Source organism: Meles meles, chromosome 5 (genome assembly GCF_922984935.1).
Source record: "Meles meles chromosome 5, mMelMel3.1 paternal haplotype, whole genome shotgun sequence".
Taxonomy (NCBI): Eukaryota; Metazoa; Chordata; class Mammalia; order Carnivora; family Mustelidae; genus Meles; species Meles meles.
Window position 1 is genome coordinate 147,844,723 of NC_060070.1, and position 22,687 is coordinate 147,867,409.

A 22,687-nucleotide genomic window follows, 5' to 3' on the forward strand; every position below is an offset into this window, starting at 1 on the left:
CCTCGACATTTAAATCGGAACTCTGACTAAACTTGTTGAGGTCTGTTTTCATAGGTTAGGTTGGTTCTATTGGCTGTGCAAGAGTACCTGCCAACGCCTAAAGGTAGGCGGTTCAGCACGTGGACAACCGTCTGCATGGCAGCCGAGAGTGAAACTGACACCTGCAACAGTCACTTCCGGTTGCCTCGGTGGGCTGCAGTCTTTGCCTGCGGCGGAAAGGCCTAAAGATACAGGATTTGACCCTGGGGTGGTGGTGGTGGCGGGGATACAGCTTGCGTCGCTTGTGAGAAGAAGTGCTTAAAATTTGGTTTCTGCCTAAAAATTAGCATTTTCATGTTTTTGAGTTTTTGCTGTGGACGAGGCCGTGTGGGAGATGGGGGATACGCAGCATTACATTTCCATTTTTATCCACACAACAATGCACGGCAAGGAGTTTACAGATGGAGAATCTCTTTCTCTCTTGCTTTCTTTCTCCCTCCTCTGTATAATTTGTTTTACGTTGGAACCCTTCTTTAGTCCTAAATCTGTTTCAGACTTACCCGTTTTTTTTTGTTTTGTTTTGTTTTGTTTTCTGACCTGCTGTCACAAGCTGTTCCATCTCTCCTGGATGACCAGTCGTCCCCTAATTAACAACCCTGTTTCCTCTTGTGCTGCCTTCAATGTAGGTTCTGCTCTTTGCTAGACTTCACTTGAAAAATACAAAGCTAAGGACATCTCCCTCCTTCAACCCCTGGATGGCCTCCCTTTGTCCCTTAGAATAAAGTCCACATTCCTGTGTCACTTCCCATGGGTCTCCCAGGGCTGGACCTTTCCCTGGCTTCCCTTGTGTCCCTCCTCTCCCTCCTCTGTCCAGACTTCCTCACCTCCTTGAGCTGTAGTTATAAATATTGAAAGGTTGTAAGTTCTTGGTGATCATAGAATATTCACTTTAAAATAACGTTTTGAAAATGATAGATTATTATGGATTATAGTATTTTGGGAACGCTTTAGTGATAGAGCTGCATGTTATGAAGCAGTTTCATAATCTGTAACCCTCCTGTGAAAATGATCATAAACTGCTTTTAATTTTTTTTTAATCGTCCCATAGTCTTTCCAAAGTAAAGTTTTCCCTAAAAGATTGCTTTTAAATCACAGTATTGCTTGGGTATTTGTTTTTGCCTGTGCAATACCACAAAGAGATCAGTTGCTGCTGTGTAACTGTGTTTGTTTATGCTAATAAAAGAAAGAGGAGAAATTAATCTGTTGGAAAGCTCTTGGCATGTGGAAGGTGAAGTTGGTTTATGTTTGTCAGTCGTTAGTTGATCTGTGAAGTTTAATTCCCAGTCCAACTGGTGTTGAGTAATAGATGTGCAAATGTTGGCCCTGGCTTTAGTTAGCTTCTTTCTACTGAAATTTATAAACACCTCTTGGTTGTTAGCAATTTACAAAGATTACAGATTGCCTGAAACTAACGATTCAGGAGGATGTAGGAAGGTCCCTTCGTTCCTCTTTCAGACCTTATTTTTTCAGGCATCTTTTAATAGATGAGAATAACTAAGGTAGAGAAACAGCTAATGCTGGTTAGTGGCAAGGCGTAGGCATTTAAGTTGGTTTTAAATGTTAAGGACTCATTGATATTTTGGTATGTGCTGCCTGCCAGTTACCTTTTTCTAACTGGTGCCAGTTCCTCTCTGAAAGGAGATTTGGGGACAGAGAGATTTCTGGAAGCCAGTGAACCCAGCTTTCTTATGGGTGACAGTTTAAAAAACAGCGGCTGTGGAGACCTTCACTTTGCAATACAACTTGAATATTACTGGAATGTATTCTTTTCCTGTCTGTTACCTGCATCTGTTTTGTAACTTTCCATGCACCTTTCCCTGGTTCCCAAATTAATTTTCCAACGTGATTTACAGCTATGATGTAGCATTTTTGGTGTCTGTTGTGTAATTGCAACAGTAGGAATCTTTGAAGGTTGGCTTGTTGTTGGAGAGCTAGGAACAGTAAACCCAACCACGACACTTCTCTTTGTGTGCTTATAAAACGGACCAGTCTGGTTGCATGAGCTTAGAGCTGTCTCCTTGATTCCCATAAAATAATTTCTTAGGTGGTACCTTCAAAAGCAGGCATTTAAAAAGACAGAAATGTCTCAAACAACTCGTGAATGTAGAAGAAAATTTTCTGTTGTGGGTCAGCTGAAAGGTGAAGTTGGTTTTGAGTATTAGCAATGAAATACTGACCTTTTGAGCTACTCTGTGAGATTCTCTGAGACAAAATAGCTTTGTAATATTTGTTTCTTTTACTAATTTATGACTTTTGCAATTTTAGTGCTAAAAGGAATATTCTTTATGGAAAAAAAAAACACAAACTGACATTTCACTAAGCTCTCAAGAGTTTCTGTTTGTTTTCAAATAAATAAAAATGCTGTATGTGACGCTCTTTGCCGACACTCTTGTATGTTTCACAAGTCAGTTCGCAAAAAAACGAAGCTATTTTTTGGTGAAGCAAGGTGAAAATTCTGAGTCGTGAATCCCAGTTGCCTGAAACAAACTCCCAACTGTGGCTCTACTGCCGGGAGATTCTTGACATTCTTAATCTGTTTGGTGGAAAAGTTATTTTACTCCTAGGGATAATCAGATACGTGCCACCTGCAACTGACAACTTTGTTTTCCAACCGGGTCTGGTACTCGTGGAAATCTGACAACGGAGAAGGGGCAGAAGAACAAGGTAGGTGTGTGACCTTCAGCAAAAAGGATCATTGGAGCAATAAAGTTCATTTCTCATCTTGTATGATACCCACTATAGATGACTGCTCTTGATATACGGCCCCGTGGACTACGAAATGAATATAGCTTGCATGCTGCTATATCAGGGGCAACTCCTTATTGCTTACTACCCCTTTAGAAACAGGAGGTCTGAAATGCTTGGGCTGGAGTGGCAAGTAAAGTCACCACTGGATTCCTGATCATTCTTTAGATCTTAATTAGATAACATACTTTCTACCTTGGCTCTGTAAATGCCTCGTGGGTGGCAAATTTATTTTGAACCCAAGGCAGATGCTTTATCTGTAAGTTCTCCATTCCTGCCTAAATGTTTTGGGCTATAGATCAGTGGGCCCTTTATGAAGTCACAGCCAGCACTTTTACTAAATTGTAATGGGCCACTTACGTTTAATGGGAAATGGGCAATACCGTGAGCTTTCCGAGCCTGTTCTACTGCACCTTAATTGGTAAGAAGCAAAATGAATTTGGGCCGCTTACGTTTAATGGGAAATGGGACAATACCGTGAGCTTTCCCAGACTGTTCTACTGCACCTTAATTGGTAAGAAGCAAAATGAATTTGGACCGCTTATGTTTAATGGGAAATGGGACAATACCGTGAGCTTTCCCAGACTGTTCTACTGCACCTTAATTGGTAAGAAGCAAAATGAATTTGGACCGCTTACGTTTAATGGGAAATGGGACAATACCGTGAGCTTTCCCAGACTGTTCTACTGCACCTTAATTGGTAAGAAGCAAAATGAATTTGGGGTACCTGAGGTCAGACTTAGGATGATAGTAAGCAAGGAACAGACTGTAGCCAGGATCGTCTTCTAGGGAAACATTTTGGGCATCAGTCAAGCTGTAATACATTAACTATGTTTAAATATATATTGTAAACACAGGTCATGATCCTAGGATCCTGGGTTTGAGTCCCACGTCAGGCTCCCTGCCCAGTGGGGAGTTTGCTTCTCCCTTTCCTTCTGCCCCCAACCCTGCTTGTGCTCTCTCACATTCTCTCTCAAATAAATAAGCAAACAAAAAACTTAAAAAAAAAAAAAAAAGCTTTACAGAATATCTTCTTGGTGATCACAAATGATTTTAGATTTGGAAGGGGTTGTTTTAGGATCCTTTTAAACCCAAGGTCCTCTGCAGTGTCTTTTCTACATCCACAAACATCCACATAAGTGACCTTCACTTAAGTAACTCTCCCACTGTTGAGATATCCCTTGTTCTCTTCTAAAACATACTACTGGTGCCCCCCGTTAGCTGACTAGCTACTCAGGAGGGCCCCCTGCAGGCCACCACAGCTCCCTGTAGGTGAGTTAATGTTCCCCAAGAAACAGTGTTGTTTGTCTTCATACTGGTTAATGCCCATGGTGCTTGCTATTATCATTATATAACATCATGAAATAGTATGTAAATGTATTTACATACTAAATAAATCTATTTACATACTAACTTACATGTCATTACATGTAGGTTTGATAAGAGAGCTGTTTCAATAAAAATAAGAATGGAAGACATTGGTAAGACCCTTGAGTCTGAAAACATTCACTATCAAATTAGGAATAATCTACCAGATGGAAACAATTAAAACAATTATATCTTAGGACTCCGTACTTAGATTTTTTTTCTACTATCTTCATATGATTTTACATTAAAGAAGTGAAATCTAGAAATCATGGATAAAGTGCAATAGGTCTGGCCTTTGAGGGAAAAGGATACTTACATGTGTATTCAAAGTAGAGGGCAAGGCCATATGGGAAGAGAAGCATTTATTTCTTCTTTGGTGGTTGGGATCGTTGTGTTTGAAGGACTTTGTCATTCACCAAGAAGCTATTGGTGCTGATCACTTTGGTTAAGAGGGATTCGGCCACTGACTATAGCTTCCTCTGGGATGATCCTACTATGTATTTACACAGGTAAGGTTCTGACAACTTCTCCATGAAAGAAACCCAAGATTGTTGGACTCTGTGTTTCACAAAATTTTTGGAATTCTTAACTATTTTCTGGTTTTCATTTCTGGGGAATTATAATTCCAATGTAAAATTTCAATCCTCCACTCTTCTGTGCTACTTGTGAGAGCACAGTGTTAAGAATTTTGCTATGCTGTGGGGAGGGAAAAAAAATGCATCAGCCATAGTCTTAGTGCTTGAGTTTACTGTCTAATGTGGAAAAAACATAATTGTAATGTACTGATACAAATGTGGTAAGGTAGATACAGAAGTATTTTATATGTGAAGAAATCGGGGTGCAAAGAGGTTTAAATATCTTACCTGGAGTTGACAGTAGAGCATGGATGAAAAGCCTGATACATCTGACTTTGAATCTAATCTTCTTTTCAGTTTATTTTTAAGATTTTATTTATTTATTTGAGAAAGAGAGGGAGAGAGAGAGAGCACACGCATGGGTGGGTAGAGGTCATAAGAGGGAGAGAATCCCAAGCAGGTTCTGCGCTGAGTGTGGAGCCCAACTCGGGACTTGACTCCATGACCCCAAGGTCATGACCTGAGCTAAAACAAGAGCTGGATGCTTAGCCGACTGAGCTACCCAGATGCCCCCTTTTTTAGTTGAATAGCATAGTATGAAGTATCATTAAGTCTGACAAATACACAGTAAGCTCCCATAGTTTTCAGCTAAATTAGCTTAACTTTCTATTGAATTATAAAAATAATTTTATCACTCAGATTTCCAGATTTGTTTTCTAGAATACAGAATAGTAACATACAAAGTGAAATGTATCCCCTTTTTCTTTAGTATGCTTTAAGTACTTAATGAGTTTTAGCATTATCCTTCAGTAAACCAGTCAAACTCATTCCCTGCCCCCTCAGCCATATTGGGATAGAAGGTTTTTTTGGTTTTTTTTTTGTTTGTTTGTTTTTTTGCTTTTCCCTTAAGAGGTAGCCAGTTTGTTGGAGTCTCACCGAAATATGTAGAAAGCCATGCATGACTGAGACGGCTGAAGGCCCATCTTCCATGTTATAATATCAAGAAGTAGCACAAGAGGGTTTATATTGAAAAAACATATTTTTGGAAAGCATTTTACTAGTTTGTTTCAATTTTCTCCATTAAAAGACCAAAGAAGAGAGTAGAGACTTTTTTTAAAAAAACTCCTTATCTATATAAATTAGAGAATATGCTTTATTGACATGGTATCCTCAGACAATAAGCATGAGGGTACATAGTGGTTTTTTGTTGACATGGTTAAGCTTAGACAATAAACTTCTATCATGTTTATAAGTTATCAATGTTTTCCTTACTATAGTAGAAGTTCCTTACTGGACACAAGATAAGAATGATTTAAGAAAATAAAAAATCTAAAGTATCATTTGGAGCAGCTACTGAGGCCATTATTTCTTTGTAAAACCCAATACAGATGTTTAAGAGGCAAACAGATAATGTACATTTCAATTCTGTGTTTTCCCTTTATAAAACTGAAGGATACCAAGTCTCCTTGAAGTTTTGAAAGGAAACGCTTGAGTGTTTCATCATTTCATAACTTTCCCTCTTGGCTCTTCTTTTTTTCTCCTATTCATCTGACAATGCTTCTTTCTTTTGCAGATCTGTTTGGTTTTAAACTATAATCCCAGAGCCTTAAGCACATCTCCTTATTTCGTAGAAGTGAAATCTGACAAGTCCTTGAATAACTGAACGGTTTTAGAATTCGTAAGATGGCAGGTCAGAACCGCGGATGGAGCGTGTCAGTCCGTCCAGAGAGCAGCTAAGAGCTGAACGTTCATCATAGTCCATTTTGCCTGCAGCCTGGGGTCAGTGGTTGGGGTGTGTAAAGTACTATTGGGTCAGACTGTGAAGGTCTTGTGTGACAAGTTCAGGGATTTCGTATCCTTAAAGAATGGTAATGGTGAACTTGGAAGGAGATGCGAAATGAGAGAAATTTGGGGGAAGGATATGAAAGCAAAAGAAATTTTTTCCCTAATATATCCATTAGGGAAGCACAGTCTAACATATTAGCTATAGATTATGAAGTTTTTGCTTTTAAATCCAAAATCTTAAATCACTCTTGCCTTAGGTATAACTACCATGTCTGCCAAGAATAAGAAAAAAGAAAACAAAAGTGTGTATGGGGTTGGTTTATTCCCTATGGTGGTGGTTATTAATTTAATTGTTCATTTTAAGGTGAAGCAGCTGCATTTAGGGGTGCATTTGTGGGATTATTTCCCCGAAACAGACTTCTGTGTCCTCAGACAATCCCCCTCCTCATGAAGATTTCCATTGCTTTCTCTGTGTGAGAGCCCACGAACGTATGGAGGAGATTGCGAAGAGATAGGATTCAAGTAAGCTGTGAAATGGGTTTACAACCTGGTACAGTGCACAAAAGGAAAGCCCAGGGAGAGACCAGGAGGCCCAGTTGCAGGGTAAGCCTGGAAGGGTTATGGAGACTGGGCTCAGGACAACTTGAAAGGGAGACAGTGCGGAGAAGTTCAAAGACGTTTGGGTAGAATTGGCAGATTTGGATGACTGTAAGAGAGGCAGAAAAAAAAGAAATGAGTGTAGTTTGTGATTTGGGCCACAGACGGGATGCTGAGAGATCACTGGTGGTGGGCAGATCAAAGAGAAGGGAGGTCTGTGGCTTGGAAGCAGATGGCTTGGGTTTCTACCGCCACACTTAGGTCTAAAGCATTTCTGTCCTTCAAGGGAAGCCTGAAAGTTTCAGAGGGAGCAACGATCTCCATACTTATCAACATTCTGGGTCTAGCAAGGGGTGTTGTTCCTGCTTCCTGCTAAAGCCACCTTAACGTGAGTTTCAGTGTACGTGCCAACAAACGAGTTGGCATCCTTCCACCCTTGGTTGGCCATGGGGTTACTTGTGACTTTTGTAATGTATTTGTGCATCCATAGGTATTCACAGCTTTGGTAGCCTAGCACAATTATGTCAAGCTTTTACTATATATATAGTATTCTATAAGAGAGATGGTTACCCAATAGATGTATTCGAATCCATGTAATAATTAGCTGATACAGTGTGTCTTTACCAAAGAAAGTAATCATGAATCTGATTCTGTCTTACAAAGGCATATACGTACTCCTCACTGTGAGAAATGCTTGTCTGAAGGACATTGAGGACATACACATGTGTAGGTGGTTGGTTGTGAGTGATCTGAAGAAAATGAAGTTAGTTAAAAAAAAAAAAAATATATATATATATATATATCTTCTACCAGAAATTCGACATTCATTGAAAATTGGGCAATATTATTATACATTATTATTGAAATGAAATGAAACATGTAAAATGAATGAGTTATATTTTGTAAGGTACAGCCACTTCGTGGGCGAAGTATTTGTAGCACTGTTTTGTTATGTGTTTCCTGATGTGAGGGAAATGTAAATGGTGATGCAGTGTTCTGAGGTGATTTAGATTTTGGAAGGATAAATGAAATGGAATTTTTGATTGGGATGAATACATTAAATTGTTTGGTTCTACATTTGATTTTGCTTTATGTATAGACTTCATAATAGGGTTTCAAATACATAAAAGGGAATTCATTCCATAAGCTAGAGTCAGAAATTCATTTTAAATATTTAATGATTTAATTAAGTTTTATTAGTGTGATGCTCTTTGCTTTGCCGATTAAAAATTGACAAGGGCCTCATCTGTTTTTTCTCTCTTTTTCCCCCTTTTTGGATAGTATCTTGGTTAGATTTGTTTGTTCTGTCTCTTTATAAACAGTGATAAATACTAATTTTTCAAAATAAATGCTCTTTTTAAACATCTGAAGTTGCCAAGAGATAAATAGTAAACAATCATAAAGCATTAAAATCAACAGAATTTACTCATTGCCTTGCCCTTTGCTTCAAAACTGATATTTTATACTGTGTCTCTAGAGGAAATCTGATTTGCTTTACTCCAGTTTTCTTTCTATACTAATGATCTTTGCCAGAGTACAGGAGGTGTTTCATGCCCCAGCTCTCAGGCCGGGTGCTCAGGATGCTGCCATTGCATGGACTTCGGGGCATGGCCGAGAGTGAAGCGGATGGTGGACAAGAGGGAATTCCATGATTCACACCACTATCAACAATGGGTTCACTGTGAGGTGTTCGTAGGTAGTGAAGGTACCCCAAGTTTATACCTCAGGATCATACAGGTACTCCAAGTGGTTATGGAAATACTGTACAAACTAGAGACGGACTTTGACCATATGCGTGTCTATGACCCGTCATATGCATATTTCACTTACGTTACTTAACGTAAGAATCCATGTCACTGTAGCTCTGGATAATTTGGTGGCTTGAGAAATTTTATTGACAAAATGAGAGAAAGGGAAGAGAGTATAGGTTGGAATATTTACCCAACAGGCAGCAGTGGACCCTGCGTTGTCAAGGATATGATTCTCCAGACTTTTCTGACAAACCCCCTGCCCTCTGCCCCAGTGGCGATCAATAGCAAACCTTACCTTCAAACGTGCTTCTGAAGGAAAACTAAAATATGTTTTGGAGATAATAGATGTAGGTAGTTGTTCATTATCCTCTTTCTCTTTAGAAAAATATAATCAACCAAAATTTACCTTGCCTTTTGTCAGCTTTTCAAGACCCAGGAACACAGACTGTTAGTACATAGGCAGGTATTACAGAGCCTGTTGAAAGTTGGAATGGTGTTCCTCAAGATAAGGACTGAGCTTCCCATTATGGTAGTCATTAGCCACACGTGGTTATTAACATTTAAGCTTAAATAAAGTCACAGTTTATTCCTTCAATGTCCACAGGTGTTTTGTGGATGCCATATTGGACAGCACAGAAAGATTTCCATCATTGTAGAACGTTCTATTGTACAGCACTGGGTTAGAAAGTATGGCTTATGGTACCTAAGAAACAATATCCTTTTATCGATATTATTAGACACAGTAAAACCCCACCATTTCAGCTATGATGAGTGTTTTTTTGGCTTTTTAAGTTTTTAATTCTAGTTAGTTAACATACAGTGTTATATTAGTTTCAGGTGTAGATTACAGTGATTCAGCATTTCCATATGTCACCCAGTGCTCCTCACTAGGACACTCCTTAATCCCCACCTCCTGTTTCATAACCCCCCCCACACACACTTCTCCCCCCTCGTAACCATCAGTTTGTTCTCTATAGTCAGGAGTCGGTTTCTTGATTTGTCTCCCTCTCTCTCATTTGCTTTGTGCATCTGTTTTGTTTCTTAGATGCCACGTATGAGTGAAATCGTGTGGTATTTGTCTTTCTTGGACGGACTTTTCTTGGCATTATACTCTCTAGTTCCATCCGTGTCATTGCAAATGGCAAGATTTCATTCTTTTTTGAGGCTGAATTATATTCCATTGTATATGTATACCACTTCTTCCTTATCCGTTCATCGATCGATGGACACTTGGGCTGTTTCCATATCTTGGTTCTTATAAATAATGCATGCATCCCTTTGAATTAGTGTTTTTGTATTCTTTGGGTAAATACCCAGTAGCGCAATTGCTAAATCATAGGGTAGCTCTATTTTAACTTTTCTGCGGAACCTCCATACTCTTTTCCATAGTGGCTGCACCAGTTTGCGTTCTTATCAACAGTGCACAGAAGTTCCTTTTTCTTCACATTTTTGCGAACCCTTGTTGCTTCTTGTGTTGTGGAATTTAGCCATTCTGAGAGGTATAAGGTGATAAGTTATTGTACTTTGATATGCATTTCCCTTTTGATTAGTGATACTGAGTGTCTTTTCATGTGTCTGTTGGCCATCTGGATGTCTCCTTTGGAGAAATGTCTGTTCTTCTGCCTATTCTTCAATTGAATGATTTGTTTTTTGGGGTGTTGGGTTTTTAAGTTCTTTATATATTTTGGATACTAACCCTTTATCAGCTATGTCATTTGTGAATATCTTCTCCCATTTTGTAGGTTACCTTGTAGGCTTATCGATTGTTTTCTTCACTGTGCAGAAGCTTTTTATTTTGATGTAGTTCCCAGTAGTTTATTTTTGCTTTCGTTTCCCTTGCCTCAGGAGACATATCTAGAAAAAAGTTTTTATGGCAACGTCAAAGAGGTCACTGTGCGTGCGTGTTCTCTTCTAGGATTTTTATAGTTTCAGGTTTCACATTTAGGTCTTAGTCCATTTTGAATTTATTTTTGTGTATGGTGTAAGAAAGTGATAAATATTTCCGGTTCATTTATATGCTAATGTGGGTGTTCCCAGTGGTCAGGCAGCTTTTCTCTTTGTGATGAAGATCCAGGCTCTTCCATCTTGTGAGTCTGCTCTGCCCCAAATCCTTGAATCCCTGCTGCCAACTGCCTGAAGGGCTAGGTTGCACTGTCCTCTTCACCACCTTGACCTGAAAGTGATCAAATCAATTTTCTCTCTTAAATCAACTGGTGAGAACCAGTCGTTGGGCCCACCTAGACGCAAGGCTTTCCAATAGCAACTCTACCCTATGGAATGAAAAGAAACTGGCAGTTTCTCAGCAGTTGAGAAGCTCTGCAAAACAAATAGGAATTTTGTATGGAAAGTAACTAACCGGGCACCTGGGTGGCTCAGTCAGTTAAGCGTGTGCCTTCTGCTCAGGTTGTGATCCTGGCAGGGCTCCCTGCTCCGTGGGGAGTCTGCTTGTCCCTCTCCCTCTGCGCCTCCCCAACGTGAGCATTCATGCATGCTCTGTCTCTCTCCCTAGCTCTCTCTCTCAAATAGATAAATAAATAAAATCTTTTTTTTTTTGAAAAAGCAACTAATGGTTAAAGGAGAGTTTTCTTCATTGTTGAACTAATTGTGTGCCGTCATCTTTAGCATACATTTTATTATTTTCTACCTTTTTTTAAGGAATTGTTTTTCACATTATAATTAGATTATAATTTGATATTATAATTTGATAATCTCTGAAAACCAAATAATAGCTTTATTTTCATGTTCTTGTGCATGTAAACACTTTGTGCCTTACGGATTAAGAACAGTCAGTAAGACCAACCTCATTTTTACTTACTTTATATAAAATGTTATAGATCCAATGGAAATTTATATAAAAATGGTTATATATTTTAATGTAGGCTTTTAATTTTATAGGTGAAATAGTGATACTCTGTTCTTAGAGGTTTTCCCTTGTGGGTCTGAGTATGATTTAACTTAGAAGACTAGAATGTATATAAAAGTAGGATTACATTTATCATGTGTAGCGAAGTAACACTTGGAAAGGAGTTTCCTTCATTACATATGAAGTGTTGCTGGTAAGACTCTCATGGAATTATCTCTTGTAAATCCTTTCCAAGTTAAAAGATAAGTCCATGCTCAATTTCTGCATGTTTTGGTTTGTTTCTTGTGAATTTTTTTTTTTTAACCATCTCTACACCCAATGTGGGGCTGAACACACAACCCCAAGAGAAAGAGTCACATGGTGCATCCCTGAGCCAGCCAACCGAGCCCCAATCTGCATGTTTTATACATGTGAATATCATAATTGGATACCCATTGCCTAGATATATGCAAGCTTACTTCTCTTTGTGGACCTTGGTTGGCACTTAAAAACCTCAAAAGAAGATAGTTCAAGGAGTTACCCTATGTCTGAATTCATTTTGACCATTTTCTTTTCTCTAGATATCTCTATCTGTAATCCCTACTTCTGCCTCTCTATCTTATCTGTCTATCTGTCTGTCATCTCGACTGACAGTCCTCTGCACGGTAGTGTGGGATTGCAAAAATAACCTTGAGAACTGAAAATGCACAAAGCAATTTTAATAATCATTAGGAAAAAAATATGTTTATCAGTGACCTTTACAGTTTTTTGCTAAAACATTAAAAATTCTCTTATTCTCAGTCGTAAATGTATAGGGAAATGAAAAAAATAAAGCAGTAAAACTCTATTTCGTATTTTATAATTTGAAACAGAAATTTGGAGAATTAAAGCACTTTGTTCCTTTATACAAATTTGTCAAGGGTAGTTTGAACCATGCTTGCCGTCTTCTCATCATGTAACTCGTGGAATGAATATCTTCTTGGCCATGGCAAATCGCCATACTTCTTTCTAAGTGTGGATGACCTTCTGACATCTCATCCGTTGTGCCTTCGGTGTCATGAAATATCCCTGAGCGTTCTTTTAATGTGAAATTTATGTCTTACAGATGTCACTTCCTCTAAGACAACGCGACCCTTTTCATCACAACTAGTTTCCTCGTGTTTGTTGGTAAGTCCTCTTTCACTGCGTTTTTATTGGTCATATGTCCAGAGTCTCTCAGATGGTAGCAGGGTCAACGTTCCCATGGTCAGGCAGGCATGGAAGATTCTAACTTAACTCCTGTATTAGCGCTTTGCATTTCTGTGCTCTACTTGTATCTTTGTTGGGCATTTCCCTCTTGATTGTCCTTTTTTTTTTTTTTTTGATAGAATGTCAAGTGGGCTTTTCAATGGGAGACGGGGGCAATGGAACGACATGCTTTTCTGTCTCTACCTGCACAAACTAGTAGATGTACAGTGATCAGTCACCAGCAGACTGACGAAAGTGTGACGGTTGGTCACGGGATAGGGTGCAACACTGATTTATTTACGTAGAGTTTTGTGGACTGAAGAGCTAGCAGCAAAGTTTATACTTCGAGTGATTACTCACAATTGATCCATTGCAGTCACTGAAATTTGAATCCTGTTGTTGGAAAGCAGCAGTATTTCACTTAACCGCGATAGCTGAAATTTGTGTATGTTGGAATTATGCGGACAAGGATTGTTTCTGTGTGTGATTTCCTTTTACGGAATCCTCTCCCTCCTCCTCAGATCCTTTCTCCTTTTCTACTATTATGACTTCAGCTGCATCCCATATAAAACGAGCCCCGTGAAGCCCTTTATTTATTCTGCTACAATATATCTATGACATAAGCTGGTTTAGGTTGGAGGAAAAGAAGCATCATTGTTCAGAGAAATCGGTAAAATATTTGCCTTTGGAAAATGGAAAAGGGCTTGAATTGGAGAGGGCTAAAAAAACACTGCACCTGCGGGGAGGGTCACACCCAAGTGACTGCACCCCTCTGCATGCATGGATGTGATTGCATTCCACTTTAAGAATGAAATGTTCAGGGGCGCCTGGGTGGCTCAGTGGAATAAGCCGCTGCCTTCGGCTCAGGTCATGATCTCAGGGTCCTGGGATCGAGCCCCGCATCGGGCTCTCTGCTCCGCGGGGAGCCTGCTTCCTCCTCTCTCTCTGCCTGCCTCTCTGCCTACTTGTGATCTCTATCTGTCAAATAAATAAATAAAATCTTAAAAAAAAAAAAAAGAGTGAAATGTTCATTACTCGAGATAGTGTAACTTGAAACTAGTTAATTATGGGATTTGAAAAAGAGCAATGCTGATATTTACAAATAAATTAGATGTAACTATGGTGTGTACACAGAATAAATTAAAACAATTTTAAACTATAACGGATAAGATTTCTCTTGGGTTATCGACAGTAAAATCTAGATTCGTGGTTTTTAAACTTTAAAATGCATTTAAATCACCGTCAATTTTTATTAAAAGACAGATTCCGGCGTAGGGTCTGAGATTTTGTAGTTTTAACTACCTCCCGGGGAATGCTAAGGAGCTGACCGAACATTGAGTATGGAGAGCCTAGAACTACCGAGATTCTGCTGTATAAATTTAGGAAGCCAATGGCTTTAGCAAATACAACTATACCATATTTAAAATTGCTTTATTTGCCTATTTTCTGCTTCCATGACAGTGGAAAATACGCACCGTTAAGAACAGCTTTGGACCTTCCTTATCTTTCAAGCTTCCTCTTTGTGTTTGTGTTTCCTTTCAATGCCTTCTAAAAGATTCCTTTCTTTAGTCCTACATCGTCATGGCCTTCCAGTCATTCAGCTCACCGAATCTGGCTTTAGTCTTGATGTGAACTTCTAACAGAGACCCTCTACGTGCACATCAGGACTGCCTCATGGTCAACTGTGTGATGTGTGTACAAGGTCTGGTCATGTGGAGCTGCTTTCATGCAGTTCTCCCGTCTTTTGGTTTCTGGAACATTCCTGCTCTTGTTTCTTCTCCATCTTTTCTGATGTCACCTTCTCCACCTCCTGCACCAGCTCCTCTGTTTGTCCAGACCCTTCAGTGTTCTTCTCTCCTTCTAACTGACCAGCTGCTCCTCACTGGCATTTCCCCTATGGCCCCAGTTGCCCATTTACCATGCATATTTTAGTGACTCCCAAATTTTGATCTTTCTGTCTCTAAGACGGTCATAGGTTCAATCCCATAGTGACCTTGGGCAGTAACCTGACCCTCGTGAGATTCCTCTGATAATATTTCCCATTTCTGTACATGGATATCAATGTGAATTTATTTCTCTAGGATGGGACATTCTGGTTTGACCCAACTGTTAGTAATAGCTGATTTGATGGATGCATCCAACATATGAATGTGATATATTTCCTTGGTTATATTTTTGATTGTGGGCATCTCTCCCCATTTAAAACCATACTAAGAAAAAAAAAACAAAACCATACTAAGTATAATTGGAAAAAAAATTTTTTTGAGAGAGGGTGGGGAGGGAAGGGCACAGGGAGAGGGAGAGAGAGAATCTTAAGCAGACTCCGTGCCCAGGACAGAGCTGACATGGAGCTCAATCTCATGACCCTGAGATCAAGACCTAAGCTGAAGTTGAGAGTCAGACCCTTAATTGACTGAACCACCCAGGTGCCCCTAATCAACAGTTTTTATCAAGGACTACGTGATACATCAAACGTTTATTTTTATAGATGGAATTTTTGGAATTGTCCACATTTGGAAAATAACCAATTTTGAGTTTACTATTCTATTCCTTTACATTAATAAAAATGTAATATTCTACTAAGACATAGCCTAAAGAATTTTAGCATGAGAAATGTGCTTGATAAAGAGGGTATAAATAGACTGTGTTTAGTGCATTTAATTCGACACATAATTATTAAATATTTATGAAGCATCACCATTTGAATTAAGTCTTGCTGGCCTCAAATTTTTCATGAGAAGGAGGCAAATATGTGACTAAATAATTATAGTCAGATGTGTTAATTTGTATGGTAAATATTAGTAAAATAGGCTATAGTAATTCAAAGGAGAAGACACCCAATCGATCCAGAGAAGTTATGAGAATTTTCAAAAAGAAGTGGAATTGGATCTTTTGGAGACCTCTTGAGGCATGAAAAGGGGAGAGAAGTCTGGATTTTGGAGAAGAGCGCATGCAAAGACATTAAACCCAAAAGGGCACTGAGGGTTTGGGAAAAGTGGTAAATTCTGTAGGTTCGCTCTGTGTTCTTGGGTGGTGGTGGAGAAGATGAAAGCAATAGTGAGGCCCTCTATCTTCCTATCTTTAGGTTGATTCCCCCTACAGGTGGCCTTCTGGGAAGATGGGTGAATCCTTGAGCCTAGGGATGAAAACTCTGCTCATTACCCTGGTCTTGGAAGGGGGTATAGGGCCCTTGATGAAGGAAATTCCAGGGTTCAGAGTCTTGAAGGATGAAGGCATAAGGCCCTGGGGAGGAACGTTCCTTTAGTCCTAGGGAAGAAAGCCAGTGCAGGGATTTCTACAGCAACATCTAGGGCAATGGCCTCATTGCCAGGTCTGAGGATGGAGCCCACGTTCCTTACGGCTCATGGAGAGGTTGCTTGGGGGTGGTTGGATATAGAAGAGGAAGCTGGTCATAGGGATTAGAAGGAGATTGTTATTTAAAAACATAATGGTCACTGTCTCTGGCTATAATTAGTGTAATCTAATTTTACTGTGTAGGATCAAAAAGTTAAACCAGAACAATTATACTTCTCAGTTTATAATGTGGTTGTGAATGAATTATTGATTAGCAGCATTATTCATTTTCAAAAATTAGAATGCCAGAAACTACACTTAAGCCAAAAGTTGTATTAGATAGAATTAAATCTTTTTTTCCTCTCCAAATTTGATTATTGCCAGCACTTCTAATCTTGTGGTGATTCAGAAATATAAGTGTAACCTATGAGATGCTGGAAATATCAACAAATTAAACTATGGTGATTCTGTGGGGCCTTGAACTGTTCTTCCCCTTTATTATAACTCCTATGTACTGACTTAGGCCATATATGTGACAGAAAAGTGTTTGGGTTTCCTAAATATGAAACTTCATACCCACTAGCGAGGCCCAGCAAATTCCTAGCCAAAACTCTCCATCAAGATAGAAAGTTGTAGGTGAAGAGCTCTATGGCCATAGGATAATCATATTTCAAGAGGGTTTTCTTTTAAATAGGCCAGTCAGAGAAAGACAAATACCATATGATTGCATTCATACGTGGAATTTAAGAAATAAACCAGCAAAGGGAAAAAAGAGAGAGAGACAAATCCAGAAACAGACTCTTCACTGTAGAGAACACGCTGATGGTCACCAGAGGGGAGGTGGCTGGGGGGGCGGGTGAAATGGGCGATGGGGATGAAGGAGGACACCTGCTGTGATGCCACCTCCTTAACACCTGAAACTAGCACAACACTGTGCGTCATCTCAAAGCACTCTTCATCACAGAACACGACTCAGATTTACAGTAAACCAATGTGTTTGCTAAGAAATTCTGCGGCAGCTAATGACACCATCAGGAAATAGAATAGAAAAAAAAAAAAGGAAGAGAAATGGGTCAAGCAGGAAGCAGAGGAAAAAAGAAAGAACAAAAAGGGGTAAGAGGTTGTCTGCTCTGGATAGTGCTGGGTGCTAAGATGAGAACGGTTCCAATTGCCCCTTAATGAATGTCACTATTATTATTATTATTATTAAAGATTTTATTTATTTATTTGAGAGAGAGGGAGAGCATGAGCTGGGGGAGCAACAGAGGCAGAGGGAGAGCAGGGTCCCCACTGAACAGGGAGCCTGATGCGGGGCTTGATCCCAGGACCCCAAGATCATGACCTGAGCCGAAGGCAGACGCTTAACCTGTTGAGCCACCAGACATCCCACACAAAGCTTTTCTTGTAAAGCTTCCACTTCCTGGAGCAGTGAGTGTTAAGAAATTAAAATTATGTGACATGTGGGTAAGTAAAAGTTAAAGAATTGAAACCCCAAATATAAAAATCCTCTTAGTTCTCCCTTGAATTTGGGGACCAAATTAGGAGATTGGAGTTCCAAACTCTACTTGGGACCAATCAGCATTGCTGTTCCAGCTCCCTTCTCATTAATTGAAGGTGACGATTCCTTTTTTTTTTTTTTTCTTAAAGATTTTATTTATTTATTTGACAGAGATCACAAGTAGGCAGGGAGGCAGGCAGAGAGTGAGAGGAGGAAGCAGGCTCCCTGCTGAGCAGAGGGCCCGATGCAATGCGGGGCTGGATCCCAGGACTCTGGGACCATGACCTGAGCCGAAGGCAGAGGCTTTAACCCACTGAGCCACCCAGGCGCCCCAAAGGTGACGATTCTACTGGAATGCTGCTTATGTGCTTTGTTCACTTGTTTAAACGCAGGAGGGCCTGCGGAGAAGATACCCCACCTTTCTCTGGCAGTTGTAACTCAACATACTGTTTGTTCTGTTTAGTCTCTTGGTTGTTCTAAGTATAATTTATTTATTTTGCTAGAATAAATGTAGAAGAGATTCATTGGGTGTGGTGGATAAAAGTCTCAACAAAAGACATTTTTAGTCTCAGGGCATATTCATATTCTTAATGAAAGCTCTTAAGCGGGCAGCTGTAGCACCTTATTAAAAAAAAAATGAAATAAAACAGTCCAGTTGAGCAGTAGAGATTCAAAATCATTAGCGTTAGGTAGATGAGACATCTTGATGCCTTATAAAAACCAACTTTGGTAAATTAACCAGATATTTTGGCATTGTGTAGACAAAGCCGTAGTTCTGTAAACATTTGATTGGATGACATCAGATTTTTTTTCTGCTGAAGGTAGATCGGGCGATTGAATTCAGTGTTTTAAAAATTCAGTTAAAAAAAAGTAGTGATTTGGGGGGGCGCCTTGCTGGCTCAGTCAGTAGAGCGTGCGACTCCTGATCTGGGCGTTGTGAGTTAGAGTCCCATATTGGGTACAGAGATTACTTAAAAAAATAAAATCTTAAAAAGAAGTGATTTGGTTTTAAAATATACATACAAAAAAAGTTTAAGTTATTTTTTATGGGGATGAATTTATTTAAAAGTGGTTGGGACATTCGTAAAAATTAAAAACATAACGTCGTGGGGTGGTGGGACTACTTGGAACAATACAGATTTCTCTGTCAAAATAATATTTTGCAATTCTAGAGTTCTTTCCATTTTTCAAAACTTCCATATATATTTTCTCATCTAATTCTCCAGTTTTTTAAAGTAGTGCAAATTATTATGTTTTCCAATTTGGAGGTGAAGAGAATGCGTCTCAGGCAGGTGAACTGACTAGCCTAGACTGACAGGTTGTTACAGTAACACTATCACATCGTTCACACGTCCCTGTATCTACTCCCTTACGTCGTCTACACCTGCTCTAACCGCACTGACTCATGTTGTTTTTGGCCAGTGGAACAACAGCAAACAGGGTACACACAGCGGCTTGACGGGCTTGTGCAATTCTCTCTCCCTTTCTTCCTGCTGGGGATCTTTGTGGTCCCAGGTGCAGCCTGAATGGGCCTCCCGGAGGCTGGGCTGGAGCCTCAGACGTGAGGATGAGGTCAGCCTCACTCTACCGGCTCCGGCAAGACAGCCAAGGGGGTAGAACCAGCCAGCCAGCCCTCGGCATCATGAATTAATAATCCGTTGTTGTCTTAAGCCACTACCTTTGGGGATGGTTTCTAAAGCATCAAACACTAACTCACAAACCTCCAGTCAGAAGGAGGGAGAGGGGCAAGACCAAAGCCCAGAACTTGGGGATCCAATTTCAGCACTCTGCCGGGGGATGGAAAAGTGGCTCTTTTACCCAGGACTTAAAAGAAATTGATCTAAAGGATTTTAAAGATTGGAAAGGGAGAAATCGGATCCTTTTACAGGGACTCTCAGAGGCTTTCGTTTTCGCTTATTTTTACAAAATTCTTTTATCTTTGTAACTGAAGAGCTGTTCTCTACCCACTCTTTTTTTTCTCTTTCTATTTGTTCCGTCATCTCTTATATCATAGTATGTGGCTTTTGTCCCGTCATCTCATATCATATATGTGGCTTTTATTAAGGGTTAAGTTTTCTAGGGAAAATGTAAGCTAAAACTTCTCAGGTTTATTCACTTATTGTCTTGACATATTTATAATTCAGGGCATATGAATTTTACCTCCTACAGGCCTGTGGCGTTGAATGAAATAACCAGGCGAACACAGGGGAACGTTTTTTTTATTTTCCAAGTTCCCTCTGCAGGGGCTGTGCCCACTCAGGTCAGTAGTTCACAACTGCTTAAAAATAAAACAAGCGATTTTTGTTGTTTTACATGACACCAAAAAATCACGCCGAGGATCCCAAGGAAAACAAACATTCATGCTTTCAGTATTTGTCGTCTCAGTAGTTGCTTTGGTGAATTTCCTTCAACTCTTCCTCAGTTTCTTCTCGTTTTGTATGGAGATTTATCTTTTTGAGGCCCCAAATAATTTTTTTTTTTTTAAGTAAGATTTCATTTGAACAGGGATGGGGCAGCGGGCACGACAATGGTTTTCCAAGGGCGGCCGGCTGCAGCTTTGAAGCCCGGCCCCATAGCCATGGCTTCATAATGCCCCACTGGAAAAAAAAAAAAAAATCCCACAGAAAAGTAAACATTTTGACAAGGATCTAGACATCAATTGGAGCTTATCCAGTATTAAACAGAAACACATGCTTTGTCCAAGGCATTTGCAGAAACAAAACCATCCTGCCTTCTTTCTTTCTTTTTTTTTTTTAAGCTCCGTCTTCCATTTATGCTATGTCATGGCTGAAGGAGGCCATGAATTGGAAACAAAGGCAAATTCTCCCAAGCACAGTCTGAAACACGTCTACCCTCCCTTCCCGGTGCCTTTACCCATGACTTCAAGGCACCGCGCCCTTCCAAGTGTTGCTAGAAATACGCTTTGGCCAGGTCTTCATTAGAGATGCCAAAAACAAGAAAGCTGAGCGTACACCCCTCCCTCTGAGGAAAGTGCTGAGAGTCAACCCTCTCTCTGGTTTTCTTTTCCACTTTATTTGAGCGGTAGCTGCTGCTGCTGGGGGTTCCCTGCCTTATGGAAGCTTCCCATCCTATAAGTGATGAAGCTTCTCATCCTCCTCTCAACTAAAAATTCGAGACATCCTCCTCTCAACTCATACACCACGGCCAGGAGAGGGTCTGTGCGCATTTTCCAGACTATACAAGCCCCAAATTCGAAGGACTGTGATCTATGAGGTGGTATGGACCTTGGGGACACAAAACCAAATAGTCAAAGAGCTTCGTCAATCCTGTGGGCTAAGTCAGCACCAAACCTAGACCATTCTTCTTTGTTTTCATAGGAGTCGTACAACTGGGTACTTAACCCAAACTTTTCACTTTTCAACTCATTATACTGGTGTGGATTGGATGCCTTTCTAATTCTATTGAAAACAGAAAGCTACAGTAGTTTGTAGAGTGTAGGTACAATGAGGCACGGACAATGTTTTGGCCAAATTTCTTTAAAGATCGTTTCGTTTCTAATCATTATAAAATAACCCTCGGAGTGAGGCAATTTTACATATTAAATTTCACAATTACCTGTTTATAAAATTTACAGGCAATAAAAGGGGAAAACATCTGTATTTCATATTTCTTTAAAATCAGCCTTGTAACCGATGTTTCCAAGACCACCCACTGGAGAGATGTGGAGGTACAAAATGGTCCTAAAAATGGCTCCAGACCCACATAGTCCTTCCACTGCTCATGCTCACCATTTTGCTTTGCTTTCCGGAAGGAACTTAAGCTCCTTCCCTCCTCCTCTGGGAATTCTCTACTCAGAAACAGGTCTAAGAGGGGGCCGACCCATGTTTTTCCACTAACAGCAACTTCTGCTGCTTAGAACTGGCCCATGTCGCTTCTCCACATCTGGCTGTCTGTGTCGCTGTTGTGGGAACCACTGGCCACCCTGGAGATCTCATTCTGCCGTGGAAGGATGGCCGTGGGTAGACCACTCCTCCGTCGTGCTATATGATGGTAGACTGCATCGTTTGTCCTGTCCTGGGCTGGGGCGGGAACTTTCCCTCACAGCTCCCTTGGGGGCACATCCCTTCAATCACCGTTCCTCAGAAAAATGAAGACTCCCCTCCCCGCCTTGGTATCGGGTCAGACTCTCCGGCTGGGTTTCACATTGAATTCCGCATATGTTCAGTCCTCTTTCAGGACTCCCAATTTATTTGTGAAATATCCACACAATTGGTCACACAGCAAGTTAATGGAAGCTTTACCCCTAAATCTGAGATTAATTGAAATGGGATCAACCAGACGAGTTGGTACCAAACCAAGGCACCCTGGGGTACGTGAAGATTGGCACGGGCCAGGCTCATATGGAATGTTTTAAGGGAAACCATTTTTAAACTCCCAGCATCCTTGTGTTCTCTTTTCTAAATTTCTCTCTCTGACAAGGCATGTATATTGGAAGACTCAAACACCGGTCTTCCCACCTCCCCTTTCAGAATTGCCCTTATCCGGTTTTAGAAGAAAGGTATGCCTTTCACCCGCAATCTTATCATTGTGCAGTGCCCCAGGGTGTACAGATCTCTGGGATTCCAGACAAAGAGACCATTTGGAATGCTGTTGTCAATGAAGCCTTCTTTGATCAAGGCATCGTGAGCTCCTGGTAAATCTTCATGTCCTTCTGTCTTACATTTACTTCTCTTAAATGCATGGCAAGAGGAGTCACTTGTTGTGGCGATCCGAATTCACTTATCCTGTGGAACAGAATGACAGTACGGGACGATTTTCATTCAGTGACCTTGGCCTCTTTGGCTGGGTGTGTGGAGATCCATGTCCCATGGGAAAGGCAGTACATTTGCAGTGTGTTGAGGATTAGCATGAACTCTTACGTAAGTCTCCTCATTGTACCTCTGCACTCACTTGCCTCCTGTTCATTACATCATCGTCACTCAGCGGCTCTGCAATTTGAGGCAAC

The 22,687-nt window shown here is 40.2% G+C and overlaps 1 long non-coding RNA gene across 2 annotated transcripts in view; it reads left to right on the plus strand.

Annotated features, from left to right (window-relative positions):
* Positions 1 to 22,687, plus strand: part of LOC123941897 — a 224,789-nt gene that overhangs the window by 199,956 nt on the left and 2,146 nt on the right. The window contains exons 5-6 of one of the 2 annotated variants that reach the window (XR_006818367.1): positions 12,808 to 12,869; positions 19,891 to 19,958. This is a non-coding gene — a long non-coding RNA (uncharacterized LOC123941897). Of the gene's footprint in view, positions 1 to 12,807; positions 12,870 to 19,890; positions 19,959 to 22,687 lie in introns of those variants that run through there. The other variant, XR_006818366.1, reaches the window with a different exon arrangement.